The following is a 14,207-nucleotide window of genomic DNA, read 5'->3' on the forward strand; positions in this document are numbered from 1 at the left end:
TCAATTGACGTTAGTAAGGACGAGGTGAAAGAATTATATATAACTAGATAGATGATTGCTCAATGTTAATTGACCCTAGAACTAACCAAACCCATAATTTAAGAAGGATGTGTATTTTCATGTACTAATGCATATTTTAGCCATGGAAAAATACTAGATGGATGAGTGATTTATGGTATCTAATAAGACTCCCTATGTTAACGAGGAAGTTTCCTTGTATTTTCTTTGTAAATTATGAGTCTCCATGTTCATATTGGTTCTTTTTAGAAATAAGCAATGATAAGGCATAACCCATTGAGAGGGTTGTTCTCTCTTAGGCATATGCCTACACCCTACAAAAGCCACCCCCAAGTCCAACTCATATTAGAGATATGATTTAGGCTACTAGTACTATGATATCATCATCAACACATCATCTAGTTCAAAATAGTGTGCTTGTGGAAGCTTCCTATCATGAGTTATCATTTGATTATATTATACAGCCTTTAGGCCATGTTGAATCTAGACTATGCATGGCATTTGGCCAAGTTGCCAATTCTAGTTCTAGCCCAATTTTTCCACATCGATGCTCTTATTTATAGCATAATATAATGGCTCAATGAGGATCCTATTCAATATAACTTCTTGGATGTGGTTAGTACAACATAATTTTTATACTTTCATTGATTATGTATTTAATTTTTGAGTAAAAAAATATTTGGTAAACATAACTTTAAAGTGTGTAATTATTTTTTATTTTCAATATGCATAAATTTTGGGAGATGTACACCAACATTTAGGTTGCATTCTCTAAGACCTAATGTAGTGGTTGCAACAACATATGTAATAGGGGCACCTCATGCATAGGTATTTAGATGACTTTATATCTCGTACACCTCCCTAGAAAGTTGAAATCAAGTTAATAGTAATAGATGTGAATAACTATAACCTTGCATAACTTACAAAAATTATGTTATCCGTTTAATTAGACCATAATTAAGAGCAATGCCAATATAGATTAATGATGGGAACTATTATTATTTTCTTATATGAATATGACTAAAAATCATGTAATTATTATTTTCAGTCTCAAGTGGAGTGTAAATGACCAATTGAATTTGAATTCCAATTCACTCATGGCAATTAGAAATTCACTCTAATATTCTTGGGTAAATTTATTTCCCTAGACAAGAGATATTTTTAGTGTTTGGTCTTACTGCCTTGTGTCTTGCCTTGGTAACCCCATTTTATTGGCACATGTAAGGATGGTGGCTCATTAATATTATGCACTACTCTTTTCAAGAAATTGGAAAACCACAAAGTTATTTGTTCTATGAGTTTCTTCCTTATGTGTGGGCGTCATTAGGAGTTATGAGGATAGTTGTTGTTTCCAATGTATGAGTTATAGTCATGATATAGATGTGTCGAAGTTAGATGTCTTATATATTTGTACATCTAGTGATCAACAAAAGTATCTAAGTGTGTTTGTTGAGTTTCTTCCTTATGTGTGGTTGTCATTAGGAGTTATGAGGATAGTTGTCATTTCCAATGTATGAGTTATAGTCATGATCTAGATGTGTCGAAGTCAGATGTCCTGTTTATTTGTACATCTGTTGATCAACAAAAGAATCTAAGTGTGTTTGTTGTTGTGTATATAATTGCTAGCTCTGCTCTCTAACATTTTTCTGACATGGTAAATTTTTATTTTTGTGTGTAGATCTACTCACTGTGTTTAATCAATCTCTCACTCTCTTCAAGTTTTTAATACCTCATTATTCACAAAATTCAAAGAGGGAATATCAATGGCTGCAGTGTATTATGTACAGTAAGGCGATGCAGCGACTCAAAACTTAGCCACTATATAAGTTAGCAACAACACAACTGATGTTGTTAATGTAGAGGAGGCAACCGAAGGATATTTTAATGCATCGACTGAGGAGCATGAGTAGAAAGAGAGAAATATTCAAAACGATGGTGAAACATAGCATACGGTCTACAGGGGGGGAGAAAATAGAGATGGGAAAGTGGGTCTCGAAAAGAAGAGAGCTGAAATGGAAGCTCGAGTATACAACATGTTCGATCTATGTTTAAAATGCCACTCCACTGTTATGGATTTCCAGGAAACCGTCCATCACCTTCTTCGTATTTCTTCTTCAGTGAAAGATACAGGTGACTGCACTACCAACTGCAAAATTTGACAATCTCCCCTTACTCTTCATCGTTCTCATTAGTCTGTGGATCTCTAAGAGAATGCAACAGTTACTGAGCTGTGAAAGCAAGGGAAATTATGGTTATGGCTGCCTGGTTTGTAGATGTGGCTGAAATCGCTTTGAAGCTACGTGGGAGACCGTCATTTTCTTGCCTGCGTCAAGGAATAATTAATCATTGCGGGATCACTTCATATCACTACACGCGAGCTCTCGAAATCGTTGTAATTATTTTTTTGTTGTCCCAAATTTGATCGAGCATGTGCATAGGAACATTTTCATATGTGGAATGAAGATGGATTGTTGTATTTTCTGGACTCAATGAAGATCCGGATCTTGGAATTTCTAAGTCTAACTCGTTAGAAACCCTTCATGTACTTTACTAATTTATTCTTACCTACTTGTTCTGTTAATTAACAAGTTATTTACCATGTAAATACTGGAAATAAATACAAGTTCATGCTCAAAACATTACAGATCATTAACTGAAGGAAACATAAACAAGCACAGAAGTGACACCATTGTTTTAGGACTAATGTCCCCCGAAAAACCCAATGCGGGAAAACTGATGCAGCTATCTGAGGGTTTGATTTATTAAGCAGTTTCAGAATACAATCTCGATGCCAAATCTGGCTCACCCAACAGAGAAAAATATCGATAGTAGTACCTCTCTACTCGGAAGTAGATATTCTGGTTGAAACCCTAGATAAACACTTTGATAATTCCATAGCTCCAATATGCCCCATGAAACCTTAGCATCAGCCTCTAGGGACTGCGTCAACCTCTCTCTCGCCCAACGTTATCCCAACGTCACTTTGCCTACGTCAGCCTCTAGAGGCACTATGTCAGTCCTATGGCCCTCTGCATCACCCACATAGGCCCTTTGAGGCATTGCGTAGCTCCTCGTTGCCTCTGTGTGAGCCCTGTCTGGATCTGCGTGAACCCTTGGCTGCTTTTTCATCCCTCTCGTGGGCTACTACGCTGATCCTTCTGGTGCTATCTCTGCCTCTCTGCTTCTGTATTCACTGCCCCTCAGCTGCAACTCTGATCACTCTCTCAACTTTCTCAACAAACCCAGCTCTAGAAAGTCGAAATCTTGATCTCTTGGTGTGTCCTACAAGTGACCCTCAAGCCTCCTCGTATACTTTTCTCATTGACAAATCAACGACTGAGATTAAGTCCCTAGTCAACGACTAAGATTAGATCTAGCTTGATCCATGACTTTTGGACCATTCTATCACAGTTTTATATTAATTCACATTAATATTTTATTTTCCCTAAGTTTAGACATAGGGACTCCATTAAAAATATTAATTATTTTAATATCTCCCAAACTGTTTAGAATCTGCCCATACACTTTTTGGGTATTGGAGATCTCATGTGCCTTAGCCTCTCCACCAATTTTCATGGCTAGAGAACATCCTATGCTACCCCAAATCAACACTCCATCTTAGCGAGGACTGTGCTCTAGCAATACTCCTCACTGAGTATCACCTTGATCATCTAACATCAGTCCTTATATTGATGCTAGGCATGCTGCTCATCATCTTCACTGCTACATCCTGTACTTCTACCCATGCCCTGCCACTACCACTGTTGCATCTGTATTGTAACTCCCTCTGCCTCTGTGCTACTACCCATGGCCCTGCCACTGCCACTGCTACATCTGCACTGCAACCCCTCTCATCATGCTGCATCATGCTACCCATAACACTACCACTACTAATTGTTGCACTACAACTCAGTTAATGAGAAGTAAGTAATTGATCTCCTAACTTTGACATCTCTGTTAGGCTAGAGACACCCTTGATGTTGAAACTCACTTTGTTGCTGACAAGTGCTCCCTCTTTGACCTTTGCGCTACTGTAACAACTCCATGCATCTCACTTTGTTGCACACCTCTCTGTGTCATCTTGCACTGGTACAACATTCCCGTGCTTCTCGCATTGCTCCCTCATGCTGTCCTGGGAATCCTGCGCTATAGCTCCCTTTGTCGCTCCATCTGCATCCACCTCTATTGAAATCCGCTAGTACAACTACTCCTCTTCGGGGCTCTCGTAGAAAGGCCTAATCCAAGAGTCTGGGTACCTCAAGGATCCTGCCCCTCATCGCATGTAGTCCATTTGACCACAGATCAATGTCTCCCCACTTCTGCTCAAGTGGTGTGTGCACAATCATGGAACAATCATCGTATGTCTCCACTTCCTTCTCTGTCCTTGTTGGTGCATCCTTAGTCTTGAAGGCCTCTCCCTTGCTCTTCTTCCTTGGACACTGGGTCGCATAATGACCCAGCTCCCCACAGTGGAAGCATTTGACCTTAGAGAGGTCTTTCTTCTTCCGTTTCTCCTACTTTCCCTCAGATGCTAGGGCAGCATCCACCTCCTCCTCCTTATTGATTATGATCCCCTTGTCGCTGCTTCCCACCTTGCTCAACCTTCTAATCTCCTCTTGGTGAAGAGCAACCCACATTTCCTCCCAATCTGGAAGGGTCTCCCTGCCCAATATGCTCTGGACAAACACCTCCAAGTATTCTCAAACTGCATTCAATGCTATTCTCACCATCAATTCTTGATCTGACGTGGCCCCTATGGAAGTCAGCTGATCTCGGATCTCCTTCAATCAGTCAACGAAGGGGTCGATCTATTCTCCCTTCTACATCTGGTATGATCGCAACTGATTTTTTAGTAACATCCTTCTCTACAAAGAAGTATGCTGGTACAATTTCTTTAGGGCCTCCCACATCTCATTTTTCATGTCCTTTTCGGCAATATGTGGTACCACATGGTCCTTGATCCTGTCAAGAATGATTCTCTTGGTCTTTGTCATTGCCTCCTCATACTTGTCGTTATCAGTTGGGTCAACTAGGATAGCTATCGTCCTCAAGGTGAAGTGGTTGACACGATTTTTGTCTAGAATGGATAGAATTTTGGCCTTCTAGACTACGAATTTTGAGGCTTCATCCAGTCTGTCCTGGTCTCTTACCTCATTCACTACCATCTCACTTCTCCTCTGCTTCCCTCTTGGCCTCACTATGAATCCCTCTGAGCCTCGATTTCCCTCCTTGAAACCCTTTTTCTAATGTTGAGATGCCCACACTCCGATCCTTAGTGCTGTTGCACCACTGATCTAGATTTCTTGGCTAGAAACCATTAGTAGCAACTCGCTCCTCCTTGCTCTTGCCCTGTTAGGTACTGTTCTAATGACAGTACCCCACCACTTCCACTCTGCAACTTACCCAAAACCTCCTAAACCCCAACAAACTGAAGGTTAGAGCTCATAGGCTCTGCGTAATCCCGGTATAGGCAAATCAACCTCCTCATCTAACTACTTCAACCCTCCTGGCCTCTATGTGGATTTGCGTGAGCCTACCTTTGCCTCCCTTAGCCTCTGCGATGCCTCTTCCTAGCTCAATCTTGATGATGCAATCACTACATCACCCCTTCCTTGCTGCTACTATGCTAGGAACAACTTTTGTCACTGGGGATATCTATTTTCTATTGTTGCTACTCGGCTCGGCTGATGTCCTCAGTTCTCCTGTGATTTGCAACCATGCTTTGATACCATGTTGGAATTTATAAGTCTAACCCGTTAGAAACCCTTCATGTACTTTACTGATTTATTCCTACCTACTTGTTCTGTTAATTAACAAGTTGTTTACCATGTAAATACTGGAAATAAATATAAGTACATGCTCAACACATTACTGATCATAAAATGAATGAAAAAGAAACAAGAACACAAGTGACACCGTTTTTTTTGGACTAATGTCCCTAGAAAAACCCAATGCAGGAAAACTGATGCAACTATTTGAGGGTTTTAATTATTAAATAGTTTTAGAATACAATCTGGGTGCCAAATCTGGCTCACCCAATAGAGAAAAAAAATCGGCAGTAGTACCTCTCTACCTGACATTAGATATTCTAGATGAAACCCCAGATAAACACTATGGCAGCTCCACAACTCCAATTTGCCCTACGAAACCCCAACCTCAACCTCAAGGGAATCTGTCGGCCTCTCTCTGGCCCAGCGTTAACCTAACGTCACTTTGCCTGCGTCAAGCTCTGGAGGCACTGTGTCAGTCCTCTGGCCCTCTGTGTCACCCATGCTAGCCCTCTGAGGCACTGTGCAACTCTTGCCTGGCTCTGCGTGAGCCCTGGATGGCTCTGCGTGAAACCTTGGTTGCTTCTGCATCCCTCTCTCCGACTACTACGCTGATCCTTCCGGTGCTATCTCTGCCTCTTTGCTTCTGTATTCACTACCCCTCAGCAACAACTCTGATCACTCTCTCGACTTTCTCAGCAAACCCAGCCCCAGAAACTCGAAATCTTGATCTCTTGGTGTGTCCTCCAAGTGACCCTCAAGCCTCCTCTTATACTTTTCTCGTTGACAAATTAACGGCCGTGATTAAGTCCCTAATCAACGACTAAGATTAGATATGCCTTGATCCATGACTTTTGGACCATTCTAACACAGTTTTATATTAATTCACATTAATATTTTATTTTCTCTAAGTTTAGACTTAGGGACTGCATTAAAAATATTAATTATTTTAATATCTCCCAAACTGTTTAGAATCTGCCCAAACCCTTTCTGGTATTGGAGATCACGTGTGCCTTAGGCTCTCCACCAATTTTCATGGCTATATCACATCCGATGCTACCCTAAATCAACACTGGATCTGATATCAGTTTTATCTCTTTGGCTCCAAAGGTTGCTTGTGCTATGTTAGAGTAGGTTGTCCAACTGAATACTTTTCCTCTTATCTAAAAAAATCCAATCTCTACCAATCCTTGAGATATTCATGGTGAGATCATTACTTGATGAAATTATTTTCCAACATGAATGGGATTGATTTGAGGAATTTTTATTTTTTCATTAATAGACTCTTGTAATTATAGTTCTTTTTTTGAGGGGAAAAATCATAATTATATATTAATTTGGAAAATTACATGTTGTAGATGCCTAAAGGCATATGTTGTATGTTAGGCTATAATGAGTTTCGTTATATTGAAGTCTAATTGTATTTTGTAAGTGCGTTAAATTCTATAATTTTGGAAAAAATGTATAATGTTGGTTTCTTTCCAATCTCTAGAAAGATGCACCGCTTCTAGATGTACGAAGACTTCAATTTCCTTCAAATTGAAGAGGAGGAATATCATCTTCAAAGATGTACTTGATGGTGAGATTGATGGTTGGGGTCAATGGGTGACCCATCATGTATCTCAATTATGGTGTATAACTTTGGGCACTAGATTCCATTTAGTTTCTAGATCTTTCATGTTTGAGCATGTGGTGTCCTTATGTATCTTGGGAATGACATGCTATTTTATAAAAAATGTACAATTGGAACAATTTGAATATACATTAGAGGAAAATTTAGCTTAAAATTGGCCTCCTAAGGAAAAATAATAAAAATATACTTAAAATAATTAAACAAGAGATGAATTTTGGAGGGAAAAGAAGAAAACTACTTTTTTTAATTGTATTTTTGGCTTATATCCTTCTAGGCTTACTCAAATTTCAAGTTTAGACACCCGTTGGGTGCGAAATTAAATTCCACATCCAACCAGTACTCATTATGTATACTTTTGAGAAAACCCACACTGGTAACAAAATGACGATACATTAAAAAAAACGTGTTGAATATACTTTTTTAATGTATCTTCAATTTTTACCAATGTGGGTCTTCTCAAAAGTATGCATAATGGGTACTCTTTGGATGTGGAAATTAATTATGCATTCAATGAGTGTCTATACTTGAAATTTTAGTAATCTTATAAGGAGACAAGCCAAAAATACAATTGAAACAAGTTTTTCTTATTTTCCCTCCAAAATATTTACATGTACCTCTTTTTAAATTTAAAGGATTTTGATTGATTTACATATTATAACATGAAAATTTCATAGGAAAGTTTAGGCTAAAATTTCCTCGAATGAAAACATGACTTTGGAAATGTATAATTAACTTTTTATTGTTAAGTTCTTTTAGTAATATTGTGTTATTATTCAATTTTTCTTTCATTAATGTTAATGATGAATAACGTTGTACTACAAATTTGATATGTTTTGCGAAGAATTAATTGGAAATTCAACCCTTAGTATCATAGCAAATACACATATTTGGATAAGGAAAATAGTTTAGGGAGATGGGTATATCGACAAAGAAAAATAGGAAATCAATTATTTTTGTATGATACTTGAACTTCATTAAATAGGTGTTGGTCACTACTTAACAAATCCATTATATTGTCATGGAAACCCCCCTTTTTTGTAGGTGTAATGATGGGAACTTCTATATTTCAAGATATATATTATCTTAGGTCATTTAAGTACACCATTCAGCAATAATCTTAATAATTGAACATGTTAGAACCATAGTGAGAGGGTAACTATAAGATTTGACGTGGAAACTTGGGAGAAATTAGAGAAGAGGACAACATGAACATTTGGAAAGCCCCCAATCGATTAATTATGTCACTGAGCACATCAACTAGAATAATGTATTACACTTAAAATTTTGTAACTTGATAGAAACAAACTTCAAACATGTATATTTGGTAAATTTGTACTATCACAAACCTGCTTGAAAATGTTTTCCTATTTTTTTGTCTACAATTTCTAAATTTATCAAGTAGGTCATCCTTTAAGAAACACTACCTAAGAGTCAAAGATATTTTTTCTAGATATTTTCTTATGGATGCATAATTTTTGTCATTATATAAGAGGTGAAAAATCATGCACAATCCCTTGTGTTAGATGCATATTATAGTGGTCAATGTTGGCATGGATTAGTGTGATAATTTGTCATTGTGCCATAGAAGCACTCATATTTTAGTCGTCTTATCTCAAGTATGACCTAATTATGAAATTCACAAGTTTAGTCACACTTGTACATTATGAAACTACCTTAACATGTGCATCCATGTACCAACATAATTTTCTAATTCAATGTGAGTGCATTGACATGGATGGAAAACATAACATGGGAGTCTAGTTGTCATGATGCATTGTTTTCCTCTCAATCTTCCATCTTCCCAAATTCACAAACTTATGTAATTTAAGGCATGGACATATGGGAAATGCAACTGTTAGGATCCACCTACTAAATTTTTTATACCTTAAATCTTTGTATTGTAAAAGAGTTTATACAGTAAAATATATATTTTTTTTCAAATTTCGTGTTGTTGGTATCTCATTATATATATTTACTTTAGCATGAGGCTTTTGACTTGAGTTAATATCCATTTTATTATTCCCATACATATATGATTTATTCTACATTCATTTTTTTGCTATGTCTTACTTGCTTAAGTAATATTTCCCAACATAAAGTATAGATTGTGCATGTAATTTCATATGTGGAGAAGTACAAATGAAGTGTAATTTATCTCTCTAGCCAAGAAGATATTATATTACTTAGAATTGTTAATGAGATTATATAATACAATAAAATGGCCTATTATGGATTTAACATGAACTAAATTAGGTGGTGGTCACCTTAATGGCACACAATTTAAATGAAGTTGATCTTATTGAGGTTTAGATCCAATATTCATTGAGAATAAGTGTATAAAATCATTGCATGGCATAATCTTCTCATAGATTGTTGGTGATTCTCAAATCCTGGGGGGTGGGTGGAGTGTGGTTCGATGTATCCACTAAATTTTAGTTTAAATTGGATAACGCAATACCATTATTACAACTTGAATTACAAGTATAAGATGATATGATAATACAAACTTTCATGTTCAAGGATCAAAATTTGATGAATGGTATCCTCAACCTCATTGATTTCATAGGGTGTATGACCCTATTAAAATGAACAAAATTCAATTAATGAAATGTATTTTTTTATTTTCAATTTTCAATTTGTACCTTCAATTGTGTTTAGCTCAGGTGTCTCAAGGAGACATAGGGAATTGGTCTGTACACACACACAAACGCACACACATATATATAAATCAAGTAGAATAATTCAGTGTCATAAGCTCTTACAATCATGTTTGGATAAGTTAACATGAGCACATTCTCCACACACTCTTGAGGTATATTTTGCAATTTTGACATTTCAATGCAAAAATTGAACCATCTCTTGTTTAGAAAAACCATAGTTCCAAAAATCATTGAATAAAGCAAATTATGGCATGGACTCATGGTAAAGATAATACAATAGTTATAATTAAATGTCATATCCCAATGGAATCAATGGTTAATTAATCCAAATATTAGTTATAACTTTATGGTGAGTTACAACCCACTTCTTGAAGACATTTAAGGATACATGGTGAATTTGTGCTAGGATATAAAAACAAAATCAAGTAATAGAGTTAAGTGGCATGATACCACACAAGTGCATTTCAGAAAGATGATGTAAAGGAACTATGCACAATATTTTGATCTATAATTTAGAAATTGACCCTCAAATGAAAACATTATAGTCTCATAATGAGAAAAATATTAGTTATAGAAATTATTGAATAAAAAATTATCTAGGGTATGGACTTATGGGAGATGAATCCCCTTAGGTATAATTCTATCTCATGAATCGAATAGAGTTGATGGCTCATTGATTTGATTCTTAATTATCATTTTATGACGAGTTGCAACTCAAGCTTATTGAAGTTGTTTGGGGACACATGGTGAATTTTTGTTGAGGGAATAAAAAACAAACAATATAATTGAGTGTCATAAGCTCCCACAACTGTGTTTTGTTATGTTAGGTGTGGAGCTTGATTATCTTCCTGATTGTTTAAAAGTTTTTTTTTCAGCCATGTTGGATCCATGTTCCTAAGGAGGAGGCAACTTTGTCTGTCTAATTATAGTCAAGGGCATCTGGGGGGGAGATGATGATTTTATGAGCCCACCCCGGCAGGGGTTCGAGGGAAGCACCCTTGAAGCTAAAAATAGATGAAAATTTGTCTTGTAAAATATTTTAATTCCATATTCAATCTCAACCATTCATTAAGAAAATGATATGATGGTAGAAGTTATGTTGATTTAGGGTTATGTGGGTCTTCTCAAAAGTATGCATAATGGGTACTCTTTGGATGTGGAATTTAATTATGCATTCAATGAGTGTCTATACTTGAAATTTGAGTAACCCTATAAGAAGATAAGCCAAAAATACAATTTAAAAAAGTTTTTCTTATTTTCCCTCCAAAATATTTACATGTACCTCTTTTTAAATTTAAAGGATTTTTATTGATTTACATATTATAACATGGAAATTACATGAAAATTTCATGGGAAATTTTAGGCTAAAATTTCCTCGAATGAATATATAGAAAATTTATAGATGTAGTCAATTATCATTCAGCAAATTATTAGGGGCAGTAGATTAGTCAGATAATGGATAATCAAATTACAAATATGTTTGCTATATAATAATATATTCATTGCTCCTATGGAGATATGAGATTCCAATGAGAGTTCAGCTCATGGATTGAGAATCAGACTTCTCTTGTTTTTGTTCATTAGTTTTGTTTATGTTTTCATATATATGCTCTTGATAAATTTAACATGGTATTAGAGCTAGGTTAAGAGAGTTGATTTATATGTAAAGTATGTGTTGTTGGCAAGAGGTTTCAAAAGTTTGTGAAAGCCATTCACAAGAGTTTTCATAATTTTGTGAAGCCTGTGAAGATTCAAGTTATTGGTGGGAGTGCTCAGCAGTTAGCAGCAATGGCCAACAATATGAATATTTCTCAGCCACAAATACCAGTGTTTAAAGGTCAGAACTTTGGTTTTTGGAGCATTAAGATGAAAACATTGTTTCTCTCACAAGATTTGTGGGATTTCGTAGAGAATGGATATACAGAACCAGATGCTCAAACACTTGCCTGCTAGACTCAAGACCAAAGAAAACAACTAAAGGAAAATCGTAAGAAAGATTCAAAGGCTCTCTTCCTAATCCAGAAAGCAGTGCATGATTCTATTTTTCTAAGACTTGTTGCATTAACAAAATCAAAGGAGGTATGGGATGCTTTGCAGCAAGCATATCAAGGAAGTGAGAAGGTAAAAATTGTTAAATTTCAGTCATTAAGAAGAGAATTTGAAACCTTATGCATGAAAAACTCTGAATTTATTCAAGATTTTCTCATTAGAGTTATGGGTATAGTGAATGAAATTAGGTCTTATGGAGAAGAATTAAAAGATCAGAAAATTGTTGAGAAGATTTTAAGAAGTTTTCCTGCAAAATTTGATGGGGTTGTTGTTGCTATTGAGGAGTTAAGGATCTAACTTAGTTGTATTTGAATGAGCTAATGGGGTCTCTTCAATCTCATGAGTAAAGAATCCATAGATCTTTTGAAAAATATATTGAGAAAACCTTTCAAGCAAGAGGAAATATTTTCAAAGAAAAAGGTGGTTCCTCTCATGAGGAAAGTGAGAACACCTTTGGAAGAGGAAGAGGAAGAGGAAGAGGACAAACATACAGAGGAGGAAGAGGCAGAGGAAGAGGACAAACATACAGAGGAGGCAAAGGCAGAGGAAGAATTTTTTCTGCATACAACAAAGGAAGAGGTAATGATGACAGTGATGGAAGGAAAATATTTAATAAATCCCAAGTGCAGCGTTTTTATTGTAAAATATTTGGCCATTATGAAAGAAATTGTTGGAAAAAACAAAAAAAAAAACAAGTTAATTTTTCTGAAGAAAAGAAGAGGTTGGCACTTTATTCTTGGCTTCTGATTCAACTAATAACGTTTCCAAAGAGGTGTGGCTTATGGATAGTGGTTGCAACAATCACATGATAGGAAACAAAGATGGCTCTGTAGAGATAGATGAATCTACAAAATCCGATGTACTATTGGGAGATGACAAGCCAGTTGAAGCTAAAGGTAAGGGAACAATTTTTGTGAAGACAAAACAAGGAAAACCAAATCACATTAATGATGTTTTATATGTTCCTGGTCTAGCACATAATTTTTTGAGTGTGGGGTAGCTCCTTGAAAAGGGATATTTAATTGTATTCAAGGACAAGTAATGCATAATCTATAATAACCACAGTAAAATTATTGCTAAGACTAATATGTCGCAAAACAAAATTTTTGCTTTCAATCTCCTTTGTGAAGCAAGTACAACATTAAATTTTTCTTATGATGATAGTTCCTGGCTATGGCACATAAAGTATGGACATTTGAATATGAAAGGCTTGAAATTGTTATATAACAAGAAAATGGTCAAAGGGTTACCACTTATTGGTTCTATTGATAAAGTATGTGAAGGGTGTATTCTTGGTAAGCAACATAGATTCATTTCCAGTAGCAAAATCATGGAGAGCAAGTAAATCATTGGACCTAGTGCACGCAGATATATGTGGTCCTATGCAAACCTTGTCTCTCAACAAAAATAATTATTTAATTATTTTTGTGGATGATTTTAGTGGAAGAACATGGGTATATTTCATTAGAGAAAAATATGATGCATTTGTAATAGTTCAACAATTTAAATCTCTTGTGGAAAAACAAAGTGGTTATTATGTAAAAATATTACGCATAGATAGAGGGGGAGATTGCACTTCTAATAAGTTTGATTCTTATTGTAAACTGAATGGCCTTCAAAGGAAATTGACAGCTACTTATACTCCCCAACATAATGGCATTTCTGAACGTAAGAATAGAACAATTGTTGAGATGGCTAGGAGAATGATGAAAGGTAAAAACCTTCCAAACATTTTTTGGGCTGAAGCTATAGCTACATATGTTTATTTGCTTAATAGATTCCCAACAAGAAGTGTGCAAAATATTACCCCTTATGAAGCATGGTGTGGAAAAAAACCCAATATTTCTCATTTAAGAGTCTTTGGCTGCATTGCCTATGCTCATGTTCATAGTGAAAAGAGAATAAAGATTGATGATAAAAGTGTGAAATGCATTTTTATTGGATATTGTAAGGATACCAAAGGTTATAGATCATACAATCTAGAAACTAAAAAATTAATGATTAGTTGTGATGTGTTATTTGATGAGAAAGAAGAATGGCAGTGGAATCATGATGTGCAACAACAAACTCCAAGTATTG

The sequence above is a fragment of the Pinus tabuliformis genome, chromosome 2_1 (assembly GCF_031772625.1).
Source record: "Pinus tabuliformis cultivar Carrire ecotype Pingquan chromosome 2_1, CPIR1, whole genome shotgun sequence".
NCBI classification, from domain to species: Eukaryota; Viridiplantae; Streptophyta; class Pinopsida; order Pinales; family Pinaceae; genus Pinus; species Pinus tabuliformis.